Here is a 27795-nt window from a genome sequence, read left to right as displayed (position 1 = left end):
CCTAGCTTTCTCCCGCGCTAGGTCCGCTTTAGCCTGGGCTATCTGATCATTACCTTTGCAATCTCCCGCGTGTGCTGATCCCTGGCTGCTGCAATCCACCTCTGCAGCCATTAACGTTGCAAAGCGTCGAACAGGTCAGATAGGACCTGAGACCGGAGGCAGCGCAGAGCCTCCTGCCCCCAACCGGCGTGCTATAGTTGAACCGGAGAGCATTGCTGCAGCAGTTGATGAGTGAGGCGCGGACTGTGTACCGCCATGAGATAGCGGCCCGGTTTGGCAAGATCAGGGGGTCCGGAAATACTATTTCCCTCGGATCCCCCACCAATCCGACCATCTTGTAACTGATAGAGCGATTTTTCGGTCTCTCCAGGAAGACTTCGTCGTCGGAACAGACAAGGTTTCTCCATCGGACCGGTCGTCCCTCATATTCTTCCATGGAATAACACCTACGAAGACATGCTTCATCACGGGCTGAACCGAGCGAAGAACCTATACGCTGAGCCGTTTTGAATGATGTCGGTGGAGGTGTCCGGGCTCAGGGGCCAGTTCGCCAATCTTGGCCGATGAAGATGTGAATTCCCACAAAGGGGACCCGGTCCCATATCAATTGAATCGGCCCTCGGGACCCCATCCTGCGTTGTCGATGTAGAGCTTGCCGTCGACGACTTCGTCATCCGGCGCACAGCGTATCCCTTGAGTTCCATCAAAGCTGCCCATCAAGAACTCGAAAACATTGTGCGATTAGCCCCAGCGGTGGGCGCCAACTGTCGTGGGTTTTGTCACGGCAGATGTCTTGTGAAAGGACTTTAGTTCATGGAGCCATCGCAAACGGTTAGCTTAAAGGGGTAAACCGGGACAAGGGGACCACGGAGTTTTATACTAGTTCGGCCCCTTCAAGGAAGGTAAAAGCCTACGTCTAGTTTGTGATTGGTATTGCTAGGGTTTCGAAGGCCAGGGAGCGAATCCGCTTTGTTTGGCTCTCGAGTTGTTGTCTCCCTTGAACCGCTGCCGGGTCGTCCCCTTATATACATGGTGGCGCCCGTTTAACAGAGTCCCCGAAGCCGGATCATAAAATATTTCCGGTTCGGTCTCTACACCTCCTATCTTACAAAGCAAGTTACATGATTAAGTCGGTTTACATCTACAAGACCATAAATCCTCACTTCTGGGCCTTGGCCTTCGTAAAGCTCCATCATCTTCACATCTTCCATGGGCTTCTAATCTTCATAAAAGTTAATCCGCCCACTCCTGGCCTGTTTACGTCCAGTAGCAATATCCCCAACACGAAGGTTTCTTGGTTATGTGTTGAAGGATGGATACAGCTGGATGTAGGATTTGCTAGTTTTGGGTGAGATATTATGCTTCCCCTGTATCCCCAACACCTGATTGCATAACCGGAAAGTTTCGGGAGTTTCATAGGTGGGAATTCATGTAGCTCTAGTATTTCTTCCCAGATATTTGGTTTGTGATTGGGTAATCCTTACCAAGTATTTGTTCATGTCCGTACCTTGTTGTTTTATTCATCTACCTCTATCTAAGTGGCTTCTCAATTTATGGAAGTGTGATCATTTACTTTGGAATTCATTTGTTCATTCTTGTTCGAATGTTAAGGCTATATCTTGCAATTTCGATCCATTGATTGAGCTTGAATATATGTCTTTCAAGATGCTAACATATGTCACCCTCTTCAGGATGGCTCCTCCAACGCGTCAGAATCCGGAACCACCGCCACCACCTCCACCTCCGGAGGCATGGCAAGCTGTGATGGCCGCTACCAACGCCAACACGCAGTTGATTATGCAACTCTTGCAAGAGCACAACCAAGGAAATCAAGGCCATGGCAACAATGAAACTCAGTTTTCTACCCTCAACTAGTTCCTCGCAAACCAGCCGAAGTCAATCAGTAACTGTGTTGAGGCCACAGACCCTAACGATTGGCTGGTGGATATCTGCAAACATTTTGAGTGTAGCAATGTCAGGCCTGAGGACTTTGTCAAGTTTGCTTTGTTCCAACTCAAAGACCAAGCTGCTGAGTGGTATCAACAATACAAAGATTCCAGAGGAGGTCGTGTGATTACCTGGGATGATTTCTGCCAAGACTTCAAAGCTCACCACATTCCTTAGAGTGTTGTTGAGAGTACGCGTGAGGAGTTCCGCAATCTGAAGCAACGCAGCTTGTCTGTTTACCGATACAACATCCTATTCCAGAGGCTCGCTCGCTTCGCCAAGCAATATGTCCCTGACGAGAAGAGCATGATTTATCAGTTCAGAGGTGGTCTTAGAGGAGATCTGCAACTAGCTCTTGTGCTTTTTGAGTCGAAAAAGTATGATGAGTTCTACAACATGGCACTAAAGCAAGAGGTTGCTCAGCTCAAGTGCGATGCTTCCAAGAAGAGAGTCAGGGATGCAACTCCTTCTTCTTCTTCAACTCAAGTGGCAGCTAAGCAGCAAAAGTATTGGTTGCCTCCTCCTCCTCCGTTCTGTCAGCCTTATCAGCAGAAGAGCAAAGGTGGCAATGGATCTTCCCACCCACCCAACCCAGGCTTTCAGAACAAAACTTCATCTCATGCTCCAAGGTCAAGTGCTCCATATCACCGGCCGCTCTTAGAGGTTACGTGCAACAAGTGTCAGCAGAAGGGTCACTATGCAAACAAATACTTCAACCAGAGGCGTCTTCTGCCTCCTCCTCCTCATGTGAGATTTGCTAGCAATGCAGTGGTCAAGCATAATCCCAAGTTTGCAAAGGTCAACATGATGAACGCAGATCAGGCAGAGGACTCTTCAGAAGTGATCATGGGTAACCTTCCTGTTAACGATATTCCTGCATAAGTTCTTTTTGATACTGGTGCATCGCTTTCTTTCATTTCAAGACCTTTTGTTGCCAAGCATGAGTTTGTGACCGAAAAGATTCCTTTCCCGTTGAAGATCGTGTCCCCGGGCAAGCAAATGACATCTAACAATTGCGTCCCGGATGTTTCTATCAAGATGGGCGACTATAAGTTTCTGTCCTCTCCAATTGTTCTTGGTGACTCGGATATTGATCTAATTCTCGACATGGACTGGCTTTCTAAGCACAAGGCTCAGCTTGATTGTGCTGCCAGGCAGATTCAATTGACACACTTGTCTGAGGATGTGATCGTCTTTGCCGCTCGTGATGATACCATTCGACTGTTTTCTCTAAACGAGAAGGGCGTGTTGGATGCCATCTCTCAGATTCCAGTCATTTGTGAATATCAAGACGTCATTCCAGAAGAGCTTCCAGGAATGCCTCCTCATCGGCCAGTTGAATTCGTCATCGATCTTGAGCTTGGACCAAAAGAGTTGAAGGAGCTGAAGAAACAACTCGATGAACAAGAGCGTATGGGTCTCATCCGACCGAGTTCTGCTCCTTGGGCTGTGGTGTTCTTTTTTGTCAAGAAGAAGGATGGCACGGACCGACTTTGTGTCGACTACCATCCATTGAACAAGAAGACCATAAAGAACAAGTACCCACTTCCCAACATGAATGAGCTTTTCGAACAACTCAAAGGTGCTCAAGTATTCTCCAAGCTTGACCTCCGCATGGGCTATCATCATATTCGCATTCGTGAACAAGATATCCCCAAGACAGCATTCATAACAAGCTATGGTTCCTACGAATACACTGTCATGTCTTTCGGACTTGTCAATGCTCCTCCAACGTTCTCTCGCATGATGAACTTCATCTTCAACCCCTACACAAATGACTTCGTCTTGGTCCATCTCGATGACATTTTGGTCTTTTCCAAGAACAAGGAGGATCATGCCAGGCATTTGAGATTGGTGCTGGACAAACTCAGAGAACATCAGTTCTATGCGAAGTTTTCAAAGTGCGAGTTTTGGCTCGATGAGGTTATCTACCTTGGGCATATCATCTCAGCCAAGGGCATAGCAGTTAATCCTGAGAAGGTGTCTGCAATTGTGAATTGGGAACCGCCTCAGAATGTGAAGCAACTCCGCAACTTCCTTGGGCTTGCAAGCTATTGTCGAAGATTCATTGAGAATTTCTCTAAGATCGCGAAGCCTCTTTCCAACCTTCTCCAGAAGCATGTGAAGTATGTATGGACGCCTAAATGTGACATCGCTTTCAACACCCTCAAAGAGAAGTTAGTCAAAGCTCCAGTTCTGACTCCTCCTGATGAATCCAAACCATTCGAGGTTTTTCTGTGATGCTTCCCTGCAAGGTCTCGGTGCTGTGTTAATGCAAGAGAAGAAAGTTGTGGCCTATACCTCTCGCCAGTTGAAGCCCAACAAAAAGAACTACCCCACTCATGACCTCGAGTTGGTGGCAGTTGTCCACGCTCTTTTAACATGGAGACATCTCTTGTTGGGAAGGAAAGTGGACATCTTCACTGATCATAAGAGTCTCAATTACATCTTCACTCAGCCAAACCTCAACCTCAGGCAGACTCGTTGGGTCGAAATGATTCAAGAGTATAATCCGAGTATTGAATATACTCCAGGCAAGGCCAATGTAATTGCTGACGCTTTGAGCAGGAAGGCTTACTACAACAATTTGATTCATAGGTCCTTCCAACCGGATCTTTGTGAAGCTTTCCGTAAACTTAATCTCCAAGTTGTTCCTCAAGGATTCCTTGCCAACCTCCAAGTCTCTCCTACTTTGGAAGATCAGATTCGTGAGGCACAACTTGATGCTATGGTGAAGAAGGTGAAGATTGGGATTGCCAAGAGCCAACCCAAGTGCAAGTGCTATCGCCTTGATGACAAAGATACTCTTTTCTTCAAGGACCGAATTGTTGTTCCTAAGGGTGACCTTCGTAAAGTCATTATGAACGAGGCTCACAATTCACTCCTTTCTATTCATCCTAAAAGTACAAAGATGTACCATGAACTCAAGCAGTTGTATTAGTGGACTCGAATGAAGCACGAGATTGCTCGGTTCGTGAATGAATGTGATGTCTGCAGAAGAGTGAAAGCAGAACACCAATGGCCAGCTGGTCTCCTCCAACCTCTTGCCATTCCAGAATGGAAGTTTGACCATATTGAGATGGACTTAGTGACTGGATTTCCCAAGTCCAAGCGTGGCAATGATGCTATCTTCGTCGTCATCGACAAGCTCACTAAAGTGGCTCATTTTCTTCCCATCAAAGAATCTATCACAGCAGCTCAGTTGGCAGAGCTATATACCTCCAGGATTGTCTCCTTGCACGGCATTCCGTAGTTGATATCTTCAGATCGTGGAAGCATCTTTACCTCTAAGTTCTGGGATTCCTTCCAGAACGCCATGGGCAGCAACATTCGCTTCAGCACAGCTTTTCATCCTCAAACTAGCGGACAAGTCGAGCGAGTAAATCAAATTCTTGAAGATATGCTCAGGGCATGTGTCATTTCTTTCGGTATGAAGTGGGAATATTGTCTTCCATATGCCGAGTTCTCCTACAACAACAACTTCCAAGCGAGTTCGGGCAAGGCCCCATTCGAGATTCTCTATGGCAGAAAGTGCCGTACTCCTCTTAATTGGTCAGAGACTGGTGAACGCCAACTTCTTGGCAATGACTTGATCACAAAGGCTGAAGAAATGTGCAAAGTCATTCGTGAAAATCTCAAAGCCGCGCAACCGCGCCAGAAGAGTTACTATGATAGCAAGCATCGTGACTTGGCTTTCGAGATCGGAGACCATGTCTACCTCCGCGTCTCTCTAATGAAAGGTACTCGTCGCTTCGGTATCAAAGGGAAGCTTGCCCCTAGATACGTGGGTCCTTTCAAGATCATTGGCAAAAGAGGCGATCTCGCCTATCAACTTGAGCTTCCATCCAACTTTGCAAACGTGCACGACGTGTTTCATGTGTCTCAGCTTCGCAAGTGTTTCAAGACTCCTGACCGCACCATCAACTTTGAAGAGATTGATCTCCAAGAAGACCTGTCTTATCCTGAGCATCCCATTGCTATCCTTGAAGAAACTGAGCGTGAGACTCGCAACAAGTCTATCAAATTCCTGAAAGTGAAGTGGTCACATCATTCCGACCGTGAAGCCACCTGGAAACGCGAGGACCACCTCCGTTCCGAATATCCAGAGTTTTTCCAGTCCTAGATCTCAGGACGAGATCCTTTCATAGAGGTGGAGTGTTGTAACACCCCATATGTGATGAGGACATGACTACCTTGGATACGACCAAAAATATTGTATACATGCATATTTGTCAGGTGATTTCTAATGCAAACTATTCAATAATCTATTTATGTTATCCAGAACAAAAATACTTCACACACTTTTGTGTTTTGTCTAATTGCAGGTGTATGGGACATTTGTACAATCGACATATGAAGACAAGGGAAAAGGAGAAGTTTAGGTTGTGTTCAAAAAGTCCTCGCACATCACTTTTGGGCCAAGAGAAGATAGAGTCCAAGTCTCTCACGTTCTGGATTCAGATTCGGACTGCACAGACATACCTGACTCAAAACGCCAACAACTTTTTCATACGGACTCCGAATTGGGTGATTCTTTTTTTATTGGAAACTAGATTTCGTGCTCTTTCCAACCCAATTGGATTCACCTTCAAATTCGTCCGCAGCGTTGAGTTACGGACGAAACAATCTGACATTGCAGCAGAATCCGAGTCAAACTACAAGCCCAAAGGTGTTGCATCACCTCCACTTGGGCCCATGAGCCTTGTACGACCTAGGGTTAGTTTTAGGCTGGCTTGGGACGTCCTCCCACCTCCTTGGCCGCCACCCCTTGCTTCTATATAACTAGATCCATCTAGTAGCTTTTTGCTCGGGATTTGTTTAGTTAAAAGTTAGCCACTGCAACTTCGTGTACTTCGTTTGTGTCCAACGACCAGACCAAGACCGCTTACGGATCCCCACCATTATCAATACCTCATATATATTTGCAATATTCAGATTGCTTTATCATATTCTTGCTCGTTCTTCGATTGCTTGCAGGAATAGACCTTCGTGGTCAGGCTGACCGTGCTTCCGGCATCGTCAGTAACCTCAGGAGATTGGTTTAGCGATTTCTAAGGCGCAACGTCGTGCATGTTTGTAGTCGGATCATCAAAATCGTCTCCACCAAATCGATAGTTATCATCTCATCGAAAGATCGGGACCCTCGCCTCTATCAAGTGGTATCAGTTTTCAGGTTGCTCGGTGAGAATTTCCAGTTTTCCTAGATTAGATTTATTTTCTTACCTATTGTCCAAGAAAAAGCCACAAAAAAGAGTTAGATCTATTCATCCTTGGTCCAAGCCAGTCTGAGCCTTTGCAATTTTCTTTTCATTGCTTGCATAGTTGAATTATCGGTTGCATCGTCGTGTCGAGTTGCTGGTCTTAGTGTCTAGTTCGTTTAGAGTTTCGAGTTCTGTTCACATTAGTCACGCCACCGCTGCATCATTATCTCTTCCGCTGTCCACCACCCATCCATCAATTTCCACCATGTGCTACCCACCATTCATTGTCATAATAATAGTTGAGATCGTTCACATCTTCACTTGATCCAATCCGCATCTTATCTAGTTTGTTTTGGAAAGAGGGAGAAAAAAAGAGAGAGAAAAAACGAGAGAAAAAAAAGAGAAAAAAAGTCAGAGAAAAAAAAGGAGAGAAAGAAAAAAACGTGTGAGGAAAAAAAAGAGAGAAGAAACAAAAAACAAAATTCGGATCTTTTTAGACTCAATCTCGTAGTTGAATTCGGATTGGAATCTGTTTTGTGCACTGTTCAGTAAAACAGGTATAACTTCCTCATACGAAGTCCGTTTTGCCACCGCGAGTACTCAAACGAAAGCTAGCGACGAGCCGCATCTAAATAGTTGAAGAAGCTAGTTCAATATTTTGCACCTCAAAATCGGCTTCTAAATAGGTCTTTTTGCCCTCCGAAGTTCATGAACACAGCTTATTCCAGTTTTTCAGGACAGTTTTCGAATTTTTTGACTCCTCATATCAACTTGGAATTGAGTGATTCTTTTTGTGTTTGAAAGCTTGAGTCAATACCATTCTTGAAAAAAAATCGGCACAAACTTTTTCAGAGGAAAGTTGGAGACAAATTTGTTGATATATCCTGCTTGGCTGTTGTTTCACATCATTATCTTTACTGCCGTTGTGATCTTCACTTATATCTTGCTGTCCAGAGCTACTTAGTATCCTTCATTGATGCTAGTTGTGCTACGACGTGACCTCATTAGTGTTCTAGGCCCGCGTCTCTAGTTCGGTCTAGCCTAGGACCAGCACAGTACCGTCGTTGAGCGTTTATTCAACATTGCATCTCTGAATTGATTATTGCTAATCTTTTGCTGCCATATATAGCCAACCCAGCTCCACATATTTCTACACCGTGTATACGCACGTTCCCCTGGCAATCGCTTTACACAATCTTCGGAGTTATTTGACACCGCTAGTTGCCTCTCACCACCTGCTGCATGGTAAGAACTTGTAAGATATTGATATTTGCTTTACTGTGAGCACTTTACAACCACATCCTAGTAGTTCATAGGAACATTATTCTCGAATTTTGGTTCTTATTTCTACTAATCATGACAGGTTCCAGAGATAGAAGTTCTTGGACGACGGACACATCTTCACCATCACGAGAGTTGGGACAACACACACAAGCATATGGTCAGGTTATCTCTTTACCATCATTTGAGGGTAGATTTAATCCTTCTATTTATCTAGCTTGGGAGCTTGAAGTAGAACAAGTTTTTAGTCACCATGATTTTTCTGAACTTGAGAGAGTACGAGCTACCATTAGAGCATTTACTGGTTTTGCTTCTGTTTGGTGGAGTGTACATTGTAAGAAAAACATTGATAACCAACCCACAACTTGGAAAGTTTTGAAAGCTGTAATGAGACAACAATTTTTTCCTCCTTACTATCGTCGTGAATTGCGTTGCAAATTGGAGCAATTAAAACAAGGCAGTAACACTGTTCATGCTTACTACCAAGAGTTCAAATCTTATATGCATCATTGTGACATAGAAGAATCTGAGGATGATACAATGAATAGATTTTTTGGTGGTTTGAACCATGATATTCAGGCAAGATTTCGGTATATTCCTCGTTGCATTACTGGTATGTATGTCCGTGCTTGTACCTTTGAGAGACAGATACAGGAGGATGCATTGGGTGACTACAACAACTACTATTCCAGTTCATGCTCACCATCGCCGGTTGGTTACTCCACTATTGCACCTACTAGAGCAGCCCCACCTCGGATTGTGAGCGCAATAGCATCTCAAGAGTATGGTACATTGTCAACGTCTGTACCTACATCAGCTACATCTCTGCGAGGTAACAGTAAAGGTATTGATGATATAACTTCACATGAGAATGAAGCATGCCTAGTTAACTTGAATGCATCATGTGTTGAGTTACCTGTTGATTTGAGCACACCACCTATTTTAAGACTCTTGTTACTATCATGAATGCGTCATGTGATCAAACAACTGAAATATCAACAATTTTGAGTGCACCCATTGAATTAACTGTTGATGCAAAAGAACCATGTTTAATCATTTTGATATGACCTCTAATCTTGATGATGATTCTGTGTCCAATGACTTATTGCATGTTTGCTTATTTAAGCATGTTGTAGCATGTAAATTTGATGCAAGTAAGGTTTATTCATCGAAGTTAGGATGGTTTAATGATGAACATTGCCAATCTTTTGAAGAGAATAAGAGCTTCACTTATATGTGCAAACCGAGTTCCAATATTTTCATGCCTTCTACTTCTTGTGATAATTTTTTGGCTTTAGATTTTATGAACAATGAAAGTTACTCATGTATACATGTGACATATGTGCAAAAATCAAGGGAAGTTAAAATGGATGACATATACATATACAATATGTACACCTTGTCTCTTTTGTTAGCCACATTTCAGATTAAGCAATGCCGAGGACGGCTTTGTTTTCAAAAAGGGGAGGATGATGAGGACATGACTACCTTGGATACGACCAAAAATATTGCATACATGCATATTTGTCAGGTGATTTCTAATGCAAACTATTCAATAATCTATTTATGTTATCCAGAACAAAAATACTTCACACACTTTTGTGTTTTGTCTAATTGCAGGTGTATGGGACATTTGTACAATCCACATATGAAGACAAGGGAAAAGGATAAGTTTAGGTTGTGTTCAAAAAGTCCTCTCACGTCACTTTTGGGCCAAGAGAAGATAGAGTCCAAGTCTCTCACGTTCTGGATTCAGATTCGGACTGCACAGACATACCTGACTCAAAACGCCAACAACTTTTTCATACGGACTCCGAATTGAGTGATTCTTTTTTTGTTGGAAACTAGATTTCGTGCTCTTTCCAACCCAATTGGATTCACCTTCAAATTCATCCGGAGCGTTGAGTTACGGACGAAACAATCTGATGTTGCAGCAGAATCCGAGTCAAACTACAAGCCCAAAGGTGTTGCATCACCTCCACTTGGGCCCATGAGCCTTGTACGACCTAGGGTTAGTTTTAGGATGCCTTGGGACATCTTCCCACCTCCTTGGCCGCCACCCCTTGCTCCTATATAAGTAGATCCATCTAGTAGCTTTTTCCTTGGGATTTGTTTAGTTAAAAGTTAGCCATTACAACTTCGTGTACTTCGTTTGTGTCCAACGACCAGACCAAGACCGCTTCCGGATCCCCACCATTATCAATACTTCATATATATTTGCAATATTCAGATTGCTTTATCATATTCTTGCTCGTTCTTCGATTGCTTGCAGGAATAGACCTTCGTGGTCAGGCTGATCGTGCTTCCAGCATTGTCAGTAACCTCAGGAGATTGGTTTAGAGATTGCTAAGGCGCAACGTCGTGCACGTTTGTAGTCGGATCGTCAAAGTCGTCTCCACCAAATCGATAGTTATCATCTCATCGAAAGATTCGGGACCCTCGCCTTTATCAACATATATATATATATCTATATAATCAACGCAGTGAAGATAATCATGAAGACATATTGAGATTGAAGCCAAACCAAATGTGAAGACATTGCGAGGTAACGCCATGAGTGAAACACTTCAAAATAGAACGTTTGGTGGTGGCATTACCCACCGTATAGGAAGTATTAGACCCAGACACGGCGCACAATTATCGTGGCGCTCCGAAGTCAAATTCCACATTAATGTATTCACACTTAGAATGTATGTCTTCATTGATTGAAGATATACGTTACTTCGTGTGTTGCACATCTAAATCATCAATATGCATAAGTGTTAGGATGTGTGCCTGATCACAGGACATTTGAGGATTCCAAGATATTTAGCTCACACCGTAACTTGCAAAACCTCTTCTCATCCAAGGGCTTGGTGAAGATATCTGCCAATTGCTCTTCAGTGTTGACGTGTATGATATCAATGTCTTCCTTCACAACATGATCTCTGAGAAAGTGATGGCGAATTTCAATGTGCTTAGTCTTCGAGTGCTGAACTGGGTTGTTGGCAATCTTGATGGCGCTTTCGTTGTCGCAGTAAAGTGGCACTTGCTTCAGATGAATGCCATAATCCTTGAGTGTTTGCTTCATCCACAGAAGCTGAGCGCAGCAAGATCCAGCAGCAATGTATTCAGATTCAGCAGTGGAGAGAGATACACAGTCCTGCTTCTTTGAAGACCAACATACAAGTGATCGTCCCAGAAAGTGACATGTGCCTGATGTAGACTTGCGATCAACTTTGTCACCAGCATAATCAGCATTCGAAAATCCAACCAAATCAAACTCTGAGCCCTTTGGATACCATAATCCTAGAGTTGGGGTGTGAGCCAAATATTGAAGAATTCGCTTCACAGCTAAGTGATGCGACTCCTTTGGTGCCGCTTGAAATCGAGCACACATGCAAACACTAAGCATGATATCTGGCCTAGATGCACATAAATAAAGCAAAGACCCAATCATGGAGCGGTATACCTTTTGATCGAACTCTTTACCATTGTCGTCAGGACCGAGATGATGTTTGGCTGGCATTGGTGTTGTGAAGCCTTTGCAGTCTTGCATACCGAACTTCTTCAGGCAATCTTTGAGATACTTCTCTTGAGATATGAAGATGCCATTGCGCTTGTTGTCGGATTTGAAGACCAAGAAAGAACTTCAGCTCCCCCATCATGGACATCTGATATTGCTCTTGCATCATATATCCAAACTCTTCACTGTACTTCCGATTGGTGCAGCCGAAGATAATGTCATCCACATATATTTGGCACACAAACAGTTCACCATCGTATGTCTTCGTGAAAAGAGTGGGATCCAGGGAACCAGGTATGAAGCCTTTGCTCTTCAGAAAGTACTTGAGTGTATCATACCAGGCCCTAGGGGCTTGTTTGAGGCCATACAGTGCCTTGTTGAGCTTGTATACCATATCAGGATGTTTTGGATTTTCAAAGCCAGGTGGTTGTGCAACATACACTTCTTCTTCAATCTTGCCATTGAGAAAGGCACTTTTCACATCCATTTGATATAGAAGTATGTTATGATGATTTGCATAGGCCAGCAGTATGCGTATGGCTTCAAGCCTAGCCACAGGAGCAAAAGTTTCATCGAAGTCAATGCCTTCTACTTGAGTATATCCTTGAGCAACGAGACGAGCTTTGTTTCTGACAACTTGACCATGCTCATCTTGCTTGTTGCAGTATATCCATTTGGTGCCTATTATGTTGTGCTTCCGTGGATCGGGACGCTTAACTAGTTCCCATACATTATTCAGCTCAAACTGTTGAAGCTCTTCTTGCATAGCTTGAATCCATTCAGGTTCCATGAAGGCTTCTTCAACTTTCTTGGGTTCTGATATTGAGACGAATGCGAAATGCCCATAGAAGTTTGCTAGCTGAGTTGCCCTTGAACGAGTGAGTGGACCAGGTGCATTGATGCTGTCAAGTATTCTGTCAATCTGCACTTCATTTGCAACACGAGGATGTATAGGGCGAAGACTTTGCTCTTGCTGATCTGCGTTGTTGTTTGGAGGAATGTCTTCATGCTGAGCATTGTCTTCATGTTGATCAGGTGCTGAGATGATGAGTTCTTCTTCAAGATGAGCTTCAGAAGGCATAATCTCTCCAGTTCCCATAAGCTTGATTGATTCACTAGCTGAGACTTCATCTAGCACATTTGGCAGTTGCTCTCTTTGTGAACCATTTGTTTCATCAAACCGCACATCCACTGTTTCGACCACTTTGTAATGGAAGAGATTGAAGACTCTATAGGAGTGTGAATCCTTTCCATATCCAAGCATAAAGCCCTCGTGTGCTTTTGGTGCAAACTTTGAGGAGTGATGTGGGTCCTTGATCCAGCACTTTGCGCCAAATACTCTGAAGTAACTGACATTTGGCTTCTTGCCAGTTAGGAGTTCATAAGATGTCTTGTTCAGAAGCTTGTGAAGATAAACACGATTGATTGTATGGCATGCAGTATCAATGGCTTCAATCCAGAATTTTCTTGGAGTCTTGTATTCATCTAGCATTGTTCTGGCCATTTCAATGAGTGTTCTGTTCTTGCGTTCGATGACGCCATTCTGCTGTGGCGTGTAGGGAGCTGAGAATTCATGTGTGATGCCCAAGGTATCAAGATATCTGTCAAGGCCAGTGTTCTTGAATTCAGTGCCATTGTCACTTCTAATGTGCTTTATCTTGGCGCCAAAATTGTTCATAGCTCGATTGGCGAAGCGTCTGAAGACATCCTGCACTTCAGTCTTGTAAAGGATTATGTGTACCCAAGTATATCTAGAGTAATCATCAACAATGACGAAGCCATAGGGGCAAGCAGTAGTAGTAAAAGTTGAGTAGTGAGTGGGACCGAAAAGATCCATGTGGAGCAGTTCGAAGGGTTGTGTAGTAGTCATGATTGTCTTCGAAGGATGTTTTGCCCTTGTCATCTTCCCTGCTCACAGGCACCGCATAAATGATCTTTCTTGAACTTGACGCCCTCGATGCCTATGACATGCTTCTTCTTCGCAAGGGTGTGGAGGTTCCTCATGCCAGCATGCCCAAGCCTCCGATGCCAAAGCCAGCATTCTGAAGCTTTTGCAAGAAGACATACTGCAAGTTGTGGTCCTGCTGAGAAATCTACCACGTACAAATCACCTTTCCGATACCCTTCGAACACTAGAGATTTGTCAGATTCCATTAGCACCAGGCAACGATATTTTCCAAACATTACAATCATATTCAAATCGCAAAGCATTGAGACAGACATTAAGTTGAAGCCAAGGGATTCAACAAGCATGACTTTATCCATGTGTTGATCCTTTGAGATTGCAACTCTACCTAGACCCAATACCTTACTTTTACCAGTGTCAGCAAATGTGATGTGGCTCTTGTCGGATGGACGTAAAGTTGAGTCCATAAGAAGGCTTCTTCTGCCAGTCATGTGATTTGTACACCCACTGTCAATAATCCATTCTGAAGACTTTGAAGTCGCTGGTGTCGTAGCCTACAGTGCAGTTAGGGGGATAGGCTTCACGAAGAGAATTGTGAAGCATAAACATTTGACGAACCAGTGGGTTATGAAAACTTAGATCCAGATTAGGACTAATAGGGAGAGTAGCATGCGATTCAGGAGCAAAGTACATAATGATGCCATTCGGACATTTTATCTTGCGCCCTACAAGATTTTTAAGGTCCCCAGCAATAGCATCAGAAGATTTTGTTTTTCTGCTGGAGACCTTTCCCTGCAAAAGAGAGTTAAGCTTTCTTAACCACCCACATCTTCAAGGGTGGCTTAGAAGCAATAAGTCTAAGTGCAGCGTCTGAGAATTTTGGCTTTGAAGCCTTAGCAAACAGTCTAGCAGGTGGACAATAATACTCATAGGAATAAGCAGAATAATTTTTGGTCACATGAACATGGTTCGATGAACCGCTCTCATACACATGTGCCTGAGTATGGTTTCCCTGCAAAACATTTGTGTTAGTGTGATTCAGGTGAGTCCTCTGTTTGTATGAAGCCATTAGACCGTATGAAGCCTTTGGTCTGAGATTTGTCTTCTTCAAGTGAGGTGTCATGAAGACATTCACAGGAAGATTTTCCAGACACCTTTTGGAAACCCAGATCTTCTTCATAGGCGGTCCATTCCTGTAGTTAGTACCAATGTACCTGGCAAACACTTCACCATTCTGATTCTTAAACAGTTTATAGTTTGCATCAAAGGATTCATCAATGATAATGGGGTTAGCACAAGTGAAGCCAGATAAGTTGGATGGATCTGCTGAAAGTTCCTTTGCAGCAACCCATGTGGTTTTGGGGTACTGCTCAGGTTTCCAGTAAGAGCCATCTGCATTGATTTTCCTCACAAATCCAACACCCTCTTTCCTAGGGTTTCGATTCAGGATCTGCTTCTTGAGGACATCACATAGTGTCTGATGTCCTTTAAGACTTTTGTACATCCCTGTTTCAAGCAATGTCTTCAACATAGCATTCTCATCAGCAATAGCAGTGGTATCCTCAGCAGAGGGGTTAGTTACCACGTCAACAGTTGAAGATATTGCAACAGCAGTAGAAGTGGAACATTCAGCAACAGAATTAGCATTATCACGCTCAATGCATTTAAGACATGGTGGTTCAAATCCTTCCTGAGCGGGACTGATCTGTTCGGAGCGAAGTGACTCGTTTTCCTTTTGAAGATCTTCATGAGCCACCCTCAATTTCTCAAGTTCTTGCTTTCTTTGAAGATAATCATAGGAAAGCTTTTCATGAGTTGTTGAGAGAGTATCATGACGATCTTCAAGTTCCTGATACTTAACGTGAAGGTTTTTTATGTCTTCAATTAAGGATTCAGATCGAGTCATTTCAGCACCCAACAGATCATCGCTTCTGTCTAACAGTTTTTGAATATGTTCCATGGCTTTCTGTTATTCATTTGCAATTTTAGCAAGTGTTTTGTAGCTAGGTTTTGAATCACATTCAGAGTCATCGTCACTAGATGTTTCATAGCGAGTAGTGCGTGTGTTTACCTTGGCACCACGTGCCATGAAGCAGTAGGTAGGAGTGGAGTCGTTCTTGTCATTTGCGTTGGTGTCGGTGATGCAGTCATTGTCTTCAGTGTTGAAGATGGACTTGGCGACGTATGCTCTAGCCAGACTCGCAATGCCAGAATCAGACTCCTCCTCAGACTCCACCTCTGCCTCCTCAGATGCGGACTCCTCCTCTGAATCCATCTCCTTTCCAACAAAGGCACGTGCCTTGCCAGATGAGCTCTTCTTGTGTGATGAAGACTTTGATGAAGACTTGGAAGAAGACTTTGAGTATTTCTTCTTCTTCTTGTCGTCAGAATCATATTCCTTGCTCTTCTTCTTCCTTCTGTTCTCATTGTCCCATTGTGGACACTCAGAGATGAAGTGTCCAGTTTTCTTGCACTTGTGACATGTTTTCTTCTTGTAGTCATGAGCAAAAGCTTCATCATTCCTTGAGCTTGATCGTGAAGATTTTCTGAAGCCTTTCTTCTTGGTGAATTTTTGGAACTTCTTCACTAGCATTGCAAGTTCTCTTCCAATGTCTTCAGGATCATCAGAACTGCAGTCAGATTCTTCTTCAGATGAGGAGACAGCTTTTGCCTTCAAGGCGCGAGTTCGCCCATAGTTTGGACCGTAGATATCTCTTTTCTCAGAAAGCTGAAACTCGTGTGTGTTGAGCCTCTCAAGTATGTCAGACGGATCGAGTGTCTTGAAACCAGGACGTTCTTGAATCATCAGGGCCAGGATGTCAAACGAACTATCAAGTGATCTCAGCAGCGTTTTGACGATTTCATGTTTGGTGATTTCAGTGGCGCCGAGGGCTTGAAGCTCATTTGTGATGTCAGTGAGTCTATCAAATGTGTGCTGGACATTCTCATTGTCATTTCGCTTGAAGCGGTTGAAGAGATTACGAAGGACACTGATTCGTTGATCTCTCTGGGTTGAGATGCCTTCATTGACCTTGGAGAGCCAGTCCCAGACCAGTTTGGATGTCTTCAAGGCACTCACACGGCCATACTGTCCTTTGGTCAGATGACCACAGATGATGTTCTTGGCAGTAGAGTCCAGTTGAACGAATTTCTTGACATCAGCAGCAGTGACACCTTCTCCAGCCTTGGGAACGCCATTCTCGACGACATACCATAGGTCGACGACAATGGCTTCAAGATGCATGCGCATCTTATTCTTCCAGTAGGGATATTCAGTTCCATCGAAGACGGGGCACGCAGCGGAGACTTTGATTATCCCTGCAGTCGACATAGCTAAAACTCCAGGTGGTTAAACCGAATCACACAGAACAAGGGAGCACCTTGCTCTGATACCAATTGAAAGTGCGTTATATCGACTAGAGGGGGGGGGGTGAATAGGCGATTTTTATGAAAGTCTTCAAAACTTGGGAGTTATGAAGACAAACAGTGAAGATTATGCCTATTACTATGCAACGGAAGTTAGATTACACTAGCCCAGCCATGGTCATGTATTCAATAGAGTGAAAGCACAGTGACAAACAGCTTCAGTGTAATAAGGATCAAGTAGGAAGAAGTTATGAAGCCAAACAGATCATGCATTCATGTTGTGAAGACAAATGATAAAGCAAGCATGCAATGACTTCACAATGAGTAACAACAAGAGAAGGAAGTGAGGATGAAACCAGTGACTCGTTGAAGACAATGATATGTTGGACCAGTTCCAGTTGTTGTGACAACTGTACGTCTGGTTGGAGCGGCTAGGTATTTAAACCTTAGGACACACAGTCCCGGACACCCAGTCCTGAACACACAGTTCAGGACACCAAGTCCTCACCGTAATCTCCTTGAGCTAAGGTCACTTAGTCCTCACCCAATCACTCTGGTAAGTCTTCAAGGTTGACTCCCAAACCTTCACAGACTTCGTTCACTGGCAATCCACAATGTCTCTTGGATGCTCTAAACGCGACGCCTAACCGTCTAGAGGATTCACAGTCCTCAAGTGTAATAAGTCTTCAGATCACACAGACAAGAAGACTTAAGGGATGCCCAATTTACTCTAGCTCTGGGTGGTTAGGGCTTTTCTCCTCACTAGGAATTTTCTCTCAAAGGCTTCGAGGTGGGTTGCTCTCAAACGACAAAAGCCGTGCACTGAAATCTGAGCAGCCAACCGTTTATGGTTGTGGGGGTGGGCTATTTATAGCCACTTGGCAACCCGACCTGATTTGTCCGAAATGACCCTGGGTCACTAAGGAACTGACACGTGTCTCAACGGTCAGATTTCGAACTCTCATGGCAACTTTACTTGGGCTACAAGCAAAGTTGACTTGTCCGGCTCTGGACAAGATTTGCTCTCATTGTCTTCACTCGAAGACATAGGTTTTTGATTTAGACATCACTTTAGTCATTCTGACTTGTTCTCCTAGACCCCACTTAACAGTATGGTGGTTCCTATGACTCAACAGAAAATAAAAAGAACTACGAAAGATCTAAGTCTTCGAGTTCCATAGGCTTCATAACGTGTCTTCTGTTGTCATAGTCTTCAATGTGAATATCTTCATATACCACCTTTGACTTCAATGTCTTCATTCATTTTTAGGGGTCATCTCTGGTAGTAAACTGAATCAATGAGGGACTTCTACCTGTGTTTTCCTGCAATTCTCACAAACACATTAGTCCCTCAACTAGGTTTGTCGTCAATACTCCAAAAGCAACTAGGGGTGGCACTAGATGCACTTACATATGCATTGGCTCCGAATCATGTCTTTGGTCAATAGTTCGGTTGCCCGGCTCCCGTGCTTGCTACCTTACGTTCCACTATATCGGCTAAGGTAGTAAAGGGAGAACTACTGCGATTGTGCCTTGGTTTATCCAAAGGAGCACCTCAGTAGAGAAAGCCGAAAACTGACTGTCATGATGCGGCGAGAGCCGGTCAGCTATTCGGAGGTTGCAAATCGTTGGAGATTTCTTCCGCATTACGCGAAGGATTGGTACTTCCCGATCAGACGCCTATAGCACTCTAGTTCGGATACTAGGGGTTGTGCCCATGTTTTTATTGTCGCACTCCTATGGCTAAGTGAGGGCGTTACAGCCGCATAGTCTGGTTGCCTGGTTCGTTGCGCTAAACAACTCCTTCAAGGACCATCTAATTGGATCTAGATTGTTTAGATTACATCCCGAACACCCCCGTACTACCTACATGGGGGAAGAAGCCGACGACTGGTTAACCCTCAGATTTCATACAACACGGCCGCACAAGAAGTAAAAAATTTAAAACATAATAAGCATTATATTGCATAAACTCTTTGTTTCATCATACAAAGCAGAGGGAGCTCGCATACATTCATTCAAAGATAATGTCTTTCGCTGATGAGGACATCAATACCATTGTTACACCCACAGCCCCTACTGTTACATATACTGGACCAATTACTAGAGCTCGCGCACGCCAATTAAATTACCAGGTACTTTCGTTTCTTGGTAATGATTCTAATGTTCATGAGATTATGATGCTGCCTAAATTGGATACATTTGTTTTGCTTACAAATGAAGGGCCTAGCTTGGAGAAGGATGAACATTGGAGCAAGAACACGCATGGAGTTGATGGCATGCGCAAGGGGATCAAGAACGGAGTTACAAGTGATGATTTCAGGACTTTGAAGCCGCCATAAGGAGTGCATGAAGCCTTGGACGAAATATACAAGATGCCACTTCATAATATTCGTCCATAGGCTATTCTAGGTGCTGCGTCACCTTATTAATGGGCCAGGCCCATGTAATTTCGAAATACTTAAGTATAGGCTATTTTTAGAGTCCGTATGTGTGGGGAAACAAGAGTTAGGGTTGGTTTCGGACCCCACCCTCAAGGTCCACGAAATTCCCCCCTCTTCCTCCATATATACAGCCCTTAGGGCGTCGTTTAGACTTTGGGTTTTGTTTAGATTAAAAGTTCTCCATAGCTGCAACTTCGCATACTTCGTTTATTGATAGAGGCAAAGGTGTCCCGTCTTTCGATGAGATGGTGGCTATCGTTTTGGAGGAAGTCGACTTTGACGATCCGACTACGAATGTGTGAGCACGTCGCGCCTTAGCAATCACCAAACCAACTCCGAGAGGTTATTGACCACGCCGGAGCACGATCAACGTGACCACGAAGGTCTGTTTCCTGCAGGCAAACGAAGAACAAGCAAGAAATTGAGATTGCAATCTGGATATTGCGAATATAAGATGAAAGCTTTATTGATCAAGGTGGGTTTCTGTGATGCCTTTGTCTGGTCATTGAACACAAACGAAGTACGCGAAGTTGCAGCTATGGCGAACTTTAATCTAAACAAAACCCAAAGTCTAAACGATGCCCTAAGGGCTGTATATATGGAGGAGAGAGGGGGAATTTCGTGGCCCTTGGTGGAGGGGTCCGAAAGCAACCCTAACTCTTGTTTCCCCACACATACGGACTCTAAAAACAGCCTATACTTAAGTACTTCGAAAATACATGGGCCTGGCCCAATAATATGGTAACGCAGCACCTAAAATAGCCTCTGGACGAAATTTATGAAGTGGCATCTTGTATATTTTGTCCAAGGCTTCATGCACTCATTATGGTGGCTTCAAAGTCCTGGAATCATCACTTGTAACTCCATTCTTGTTCCCCTTGCGCATGCCATCATCTCCATGCTTGAACTTGCTCCAAGGTTCATCTTTCTTGTCCAAGCTAGGCCCTTCATTTGTAAGCAAAACAAATGTATCCAATTTAGGCAGCATCATATTCTTATGAACATTAGAATCGTTACCAAGAAACGAAAGTACCTGATAATTCAATTGGCGTGCGCGAGCTCTAGTAATTGGTCCAGTATGTACAACAGCAGGGGCTGTGGGTGTAACAATGGTATTGATGTCCTAATCATCCTCCCCTTCTTGAAATGAAGTCGTCCTCGATGAAAGCTCATCTTCCTCACCCAAATAAGGCTTCAAATCTGCAATGTTAAAAGTGGGCTAACCCCAAATTCTGCAGGCAGCTCAAGTTTATATGCATTATCATTTATTTTCTCTAACACCTTTAAAGGACCATCAGCACGTGGCATTAGCTTTGTTTGCGCAAATTAGGAAATCTATCCTTATGCAAATGTAACCAAACAAGATCTCTAGGTGCAAACACAACATGTTTTCTACCCTTATCTCCAGCAAGTTTATATTTAGCATTCATACGCTCAATGTTTTCCTTAGTTAACACATGCATTTTTAAAATCAATTAAGCACGTTCTTTAGCATCAAAATTAACCTTCTCCGAAGATGGAAGAGGCAACAAATCAATAGGTGCACGAGGTAGGAAACCATACACAATTTCAAAAGGGCACATCTTAGTAGTAGAATGCAATGAACGATTATAAGCAAATTCAATATGAGGCAAGCATTCTTCCCACATTTTCTTATTATTCTTCAAAACAGCCCTAAGCATAGTAGACAATGTTCTATTGACTACTTTAGTTTGTCCATCAGTTTGGGGGTGACAAGTAGTACTAAAAAGCAGTTTAGTCCCCAACTTAGCCCATAAACATCTCCAAAAGTGGCTAAGAAATTTAGTATCACGATCTAAAACAATAGTATTTGGCACACCATGCAAGCGAATAATTTCACAAAAGAACAAATCAGCAAAATTAACAACATCATCGCTTTTATGACATGGTATAAACTGTGCCATTTTCGAGAACCTATCCACGACAACAAATATGCTATCCCTCCCCTTCTTTGTTCGAGGTAAACCTAAAACAAAGTCCATAGATATATCCGCCCAAGGAACACTAGGTACAGGCAAAGGCATATATAAACCATGAGGATTGAGTCGTGACTTAGCTTTTTGACATGTAGTGCAGCGAGCAACAAAACGCTCAACATCCCGTCTCATATTTGGCCAAAAGAAATGTGTAGCAAGTATATCCTCCGCCTTCTTGACGCCAAAGTGTCCCATTAATCCTCCTCCATGCGCCTCCTGCAACAACAAAAGACAAACGGAGCTAGCTGGAATGGATAGCTTGTTAGCACGAAACACAAATCCATCGTTAAGAACGAACTTGTTCCATGTTCTTCCTTCCTTACAATTTTGCAATACATCTTTGAATTCAGCATCATGAACATATTGATCTTTGATGGTCTCCAAACCAAATATTTTAAAGTCAAGTTGTGAAAGCATAGTATAACGACGAGACAAAGCATCAGCAATAACATTTTCTATACCCTTCTTGTGTTTAATGACATAAGGGAATGTCTCAATGAATTCAACCCATTTAGCATGTCTACGGTTCAGTTTTGCTTGACTTTTAATGTGTTTCAAAGATTCATGATCAGAATGTATAACAAATTCCTTGGGCCATAACTAATGTTGCCATGTTTCTAAGGTCCGAACAAGAGCATATAATTCTTTATCATGATTTTCACTCTTATTTTTCTCCTGTTTTGCTTTATTAGCTCTATTAATATCATCTTTCAAAATGGATTCAGGAGTCATAGGAAGCAAAGTAATATTTTTATCCTTATGAGCAAGAGTATACTGATTGTTTGTACCATGGTGTACAGAATTTTTATCAAATTGCCATGGTCTACCAAGTAATAAGGAACATGCTTGCATAGGTACCACATCACAATCAACATAATCAGCATATGTAGAGATACTAAAATGCACACGAACAATACGTGTTACCTTAACCTTGCCGCTATTGTTGAACCATTAGATGCAGTAAGGATGTGGATGTTGATGTAGGGTTGAACCCTATGGCCCGATCTTTCACGATAGGAGCGGAATCCCGCGAAGAACACGAAGAACACGAGGAGGAAACACTAGGGGAAATCACAAAGGGGCACAAAGAGGAACACTCAAACCAACAAGATAGTCACACATGTGCTAGATCCTCGAATACATAAGAGAAGATACACGATCCAAAGTCAACAACGGACGATACAAAGGTAGCCGGTCTTCTCCGTGAGGAGGTCTTGATGTTCTTCTCCAAAAGGAGGTCTTGAATCCAAAGGGATCTTCTCCGAAGAGGCCGCGGTCTCTCACGAAGAGTAGATCCGATGTGGATGATCGAAGCTCTATCTCTAAGTATGAGCTAAACCAATGCTAACCCTAGCTAGAAGGAATAGGAGGTTTATATATAGTCTAAGTGCAAATGGGGGCAAAAGTAGGGGCACATGGTCCTCGGGCCCGGATCTGGATGCAGCCAGGTACCGAACGTCCGCTGGCGGCCGGTCGTCCGGTGTCTCAGGAGTGGCCGGACGTCCGGAAACATTGGTCTTCCGCTGATGTGGGCTCGGATGCTATCGCGCCGGTCATCCGGTCGGGGCCGGACGTCCGCTCTTTTGCCTCGGGTGCAAGGGCACCGGTCGTCCGGTCTGGACCAGACGTACGCTCTTTTGCCTCAGGTGCAGGGGCACCGGTCGTCCGGTCTGGACCGGACGTCCGCTGATGCTTCAGGCTCTGGACGTCCATTCCCGGCCGGTCGTCCGTTGGCTGGGACTTTTCCAGCAGCTCCTCTTCTTCGTCTTCGTCTTCGCGTCCATCTTCCTCTTCTTCTTGTCCTTGCTTCTTAGCTTCTCCATGATACCTGAGTATGCACAGAGTGTCCGTATGAGGTAGTAGCCATGTCTCATGTGCATCAAAGTGTGATTGTGAGAGGAGAGATGTCACCTCGGTTTCGAGAGCTCTTGCACGTGATCGAGTCATGGGTCCACTAGGCACTTGATGAGACGATGGTAGGTCCATGGGGATGACCGTGGGATGCTCCGCATCATCTCCCCCCCCCCTTGGGCAAGATCCGACCTCGGATCGTGATCCTCATCACCATGGAAATGGTAGTCGTGGACAGACATGTAGTTGGACGGAGTTGAAGACATTACGCAATCCAAGTACTCCAAGGTGTCACCGGAGTGGTATACATGCAAGAAGAGCAAACACAAACGACACTCGAAAATACAATGGTTAACGCACACAAGGTGTCCATCAAATAAACAATAGTTTGTCCAGAGGAATTGTTCATGAAAATGCATGAGATGCTTATCCAAATGATGTAAAATGACATGTAAAGCATTCATGGAAGCAAAATCATTCATTGTGCACACAAATGTATTGTGGATGTGATCAATGCAACCACGGTGCAAAATGATGTCATAGTGAGACGGTTTATCAATAGCATGAATATGGTAATGGATGCTCAATGTGATGTGATCATGCAATTGATGGTAGGCAATAAGATCATGATGTATGAATATGCCATCAAGGTATATCACAACAAATTTGCTAATAAATGCACAATCTCATATATCATGGATGACATGGGAATACTAGATGCAACAAGGCAATCATGATGTGAGTCAATCCATGCATAAGATGCAAATGTGTCATGTGTATGATATGTCCATCGAGCATGACATGTGTGAACACAATCAACACATATGGAGGTGTTGGTATACCGATGCTCGATGTCGTGGTATGAGTGGAGGTTCGAAGGTGCATCCAATAAGTTCAAGCGCTCCTCAACTTGAAGGTCCATGGGTTCCATCTCTGATGCGGAGCATCCCAAGGTCATCCCCATGGACCTACCATCGTCTCATCAACTGCCTAGTGGACCCATGACTCGGATCACGTGCAAGAGCTCTTGAAACCGAGGTGACGTCTCTCCTCTCACAATTCCACTTCGATGCACATGAAGCATGGCTACTACCTCATATGGATACTTTGTGCATACTCAGGTACAATGGAGAAGCTGAGGAGCAAGGACAAGAAGAAGAAGATCGACGAGAATACGGAGAAGAAGGAGGGATGAAGGAAAAGTCCCAGCCACTGGACGACCGGCCTGGACCGGACGTCCAGCGCCTGAAGCCTCAGCCGAACCCCAGTGAGCGGACGTCCGGTCCAGACTGGATGACCGGTAGCCCCGCACCCAAAGCAAACGAGCGGACGTCCGGCCCGGACCGGACGACCGGTGCACCAGCACCCGAGCAAACATCAGCGGAAGTCTGGAGCTACCGGACGTCCGGCACCCCCATCACAGAGCGGAACCAGTGGACGACCGGAGGACACCGGACGTCCGGCAGCTCTTGAGACACCGGACGACCGGTCCCCAGCGGATGTCCGGTACCTGTCTACGCACAGTGTTCAGGCCCGAGGCCCATGTACCCCTTCACTTCGCCTCATTTGCACTTAGACTATAAATAGACCCCCCATTCATCCTAGCTAGGGTTAGCAAATGTTTAGCTCATATTTGTGAGAGAGCTTTGCTCATCCACTTGGTTACCTTCTCCTCGGAGATTCGAGCCTCCACCGGAGAAGATCCCCCAAGCGGATTCAAGACCTCCTTGCGGAGAAGATCATCAAGACCCCCTCTTGGGCGGCCCCATCAAGACCTCCTCACGGAGAAGAACTGGCTACCGTGTATTGTCCTTAGTTGTCCGTGGATTCGTGTATCGTTCTATGTACTCAAGGATGTAGCCCATGTGTGACTTATTCGTGTCGGTTTAGTGATTTCCTCTTGTGTTTTCCCTCCGTTCGTCCCGTGTTCTTCGTGTTTTCCCCGGGATCCGCTCCTTTCATGAAAGATCGAGCGATTAGGGTCTCTACCCTACATCATCTTGGTATCAAAGCAAGGTTGATCACGATTTCGGAGCCCCCCTCTTCGTTTTCTAGCTTGATTTTGTTGTTTTTCGTCCTAATCCGAAAATCCCCACAAAAATAGCCCCAAAAAATTTTCTTGTGTTTTGTGTGTTTTGATGATGTTTTGTTGGTTTTGATCCGTGAATTTGTTGTGTTGCAAGTGGATCTAGCCTTCCCCCACCATCTCCACCTCGAAATCCATCCAAAATCCACGAATTTCATTTCAATTTTCCCCCCGACCCACCGGGTGACCGCAACTTATCGGACGTCCGGCGCCGCTGGAACCATTGGACGTCCGACCATTACCGGACGACCGGAACCTCTAAATCAAGCTGAAATTAGCGGATTTCCGACCCTACCGGACATCCGGCGATCGGACATCCGTCCACTTTCGGACGATCGCCACTTCCACCACCTCATCCGCTACACCAACACCGACTTCCGCAAACCTTTCCAATATCCCAACCCACACCATCATTTACCCGCTACCTACTCTGACGCTTTTTGTCGCACTTGGTTTTGAGAATTTGAGTTGCGGTACCGTATCCTTTTGTGTTTCGGCTATCTAGGTACGGTTCGACATCGACATCACCGCCGCTCATTTTCGCCACGGACGCGTCATCAACAACAACCACCTCGACTATGACTTGGTATTCGTGCCACCATTTTGACACCATACCGGAAGCAAGACCGGTAACCTCATCTTGCTATTGGACATATCACTCTTTCCATTACATTGATAGCCATTCTAGCCTTACTCCTTTGCGTTGCTTACCCATCGAGACTAGCCATTGAGTATTGCCGGCAACGAGACTTGTGCACATTAGTGAGCATACTTCCCATAGCATACATACATACATCATTGTTGCCTCTATTGGTATCATCTCTTGTGTCACAAAGTTGTCATCGCATACTCACTTGATATCTTGGTTTGTCAAGCATTGCATGAGAAAAGAGCTCAAACATCAAAGAGCCAACCAAGCTTTTAAGCAAAGAGGAAAGATAACCAAAGAGCTTTTAAGCAAGAACCATAGCATCATACAACATTAAGATTGTCATACTCGATCATCTTGGATCATATCATAGCAACACCTTGCATAAAACATATTTGGGATAGAAGTCGTTGCATTTTTGCTAAGTAGGTTGTGTACAAGTTCTTGTATCCGCCTATCGTGCAATCGTGCTAGCGTCTCTTTAGTGTTGTGCAACAAGAGCATTTTTGTGGTTTCCACATTTTGGCTCACCCTTGGTTGCACAACCCCACTTATCTTTTTGCACGTGTGTTTCCGTGTACCTTATATGCTTGGTCTACTTGTTACATTGCATCTTGCGAATCTTCTCCAACATTATTGAATCTTGCTTACATTCACATTAAAAATTGTGCCACCATCCTAACCAAGCTCCACGATAAGCTTTTACTTGTGTAGGTGTGAGAAACCGACGGGAATTCGTACCAATTGGGCTATTTCCTTGTCCTACATTGGAGTGATCATCGATTCACTTTCAACTTCAGTCAAGGTACATTTGCTATTCGTTCCTCTCTTTCTACCACTCACACTTGTCTTGGAATGATGGATAGGCCAAGTGCTTCTACCAACCCACTCTTCATGGAGCAAGACAACGACATGAACTCCTTCGTCACCAAGAGTCACCTCTTTGGTGCACAACGTGCTTTGCATCAAGATCAACAAGCTATGAGTGAACGCATCGACAACCTTGCCGCTGACTTACGACTTTCCGAGCAACGTACAAGGGACTACTTCGACCACAAGCTCGACGATCACAAGCAAGAGAATGACACAAGGATGGACGAGATTCGCGCTTTGTTGCTCAACCGCTCTTCTTCCACTTCAAGAAGGAGCCGTTCAAGTCGCCACTCCGACTTCACCCTCTCCGGCTCAAGTACACCAACGTCGAACACTCTTCGTCGAGCCGCGCGCACCGACCGTCAAGAAAACCTCAATCCACTTCAAGACACCAACTCTCAAGAACATCGACAACGTCAAGCCAAAGAAGCATTTGCGCTAGCACGAGAACGGCAACAACAACGCCAACATGAAGAGGAAGAACGTGCGTGTCTCCACCAACTTGAACAAGATGCTGAGACACAACGTCAAGAACAACAACTCCGTGACACTCAAGCTCTTGCAGCGCAACAAGCTCTACGCGATTCCAGCCGAGCCGTTGCCGACCGAGGCCGACAAGCCCGTGAACAAGAGGAAGCACTTCGCGAAGAAATTCAAGAACGACGATTTCAAGCTCGCGTGCATCGTGC

The sequence above is a fragment of the Triticum urartu genome, chromosome 5 (assembly GCF_003073215.2).
Source record: "Triticum urartu cultivar G1812 chromosome 5, Tu2.1, whole genome shotgun sequence".
Classification (NCBI taxonomy): Eukaryota; Viridiplantae; Streptophyta; class Magnoliopsida; order Poales; family Poaceae; genus Triticum; species Triticum urartu.
The sequence above is the reverse complement of the archived record's forward strand: the minus strand, read 5'-3'. Positions refer to the sequence as shown.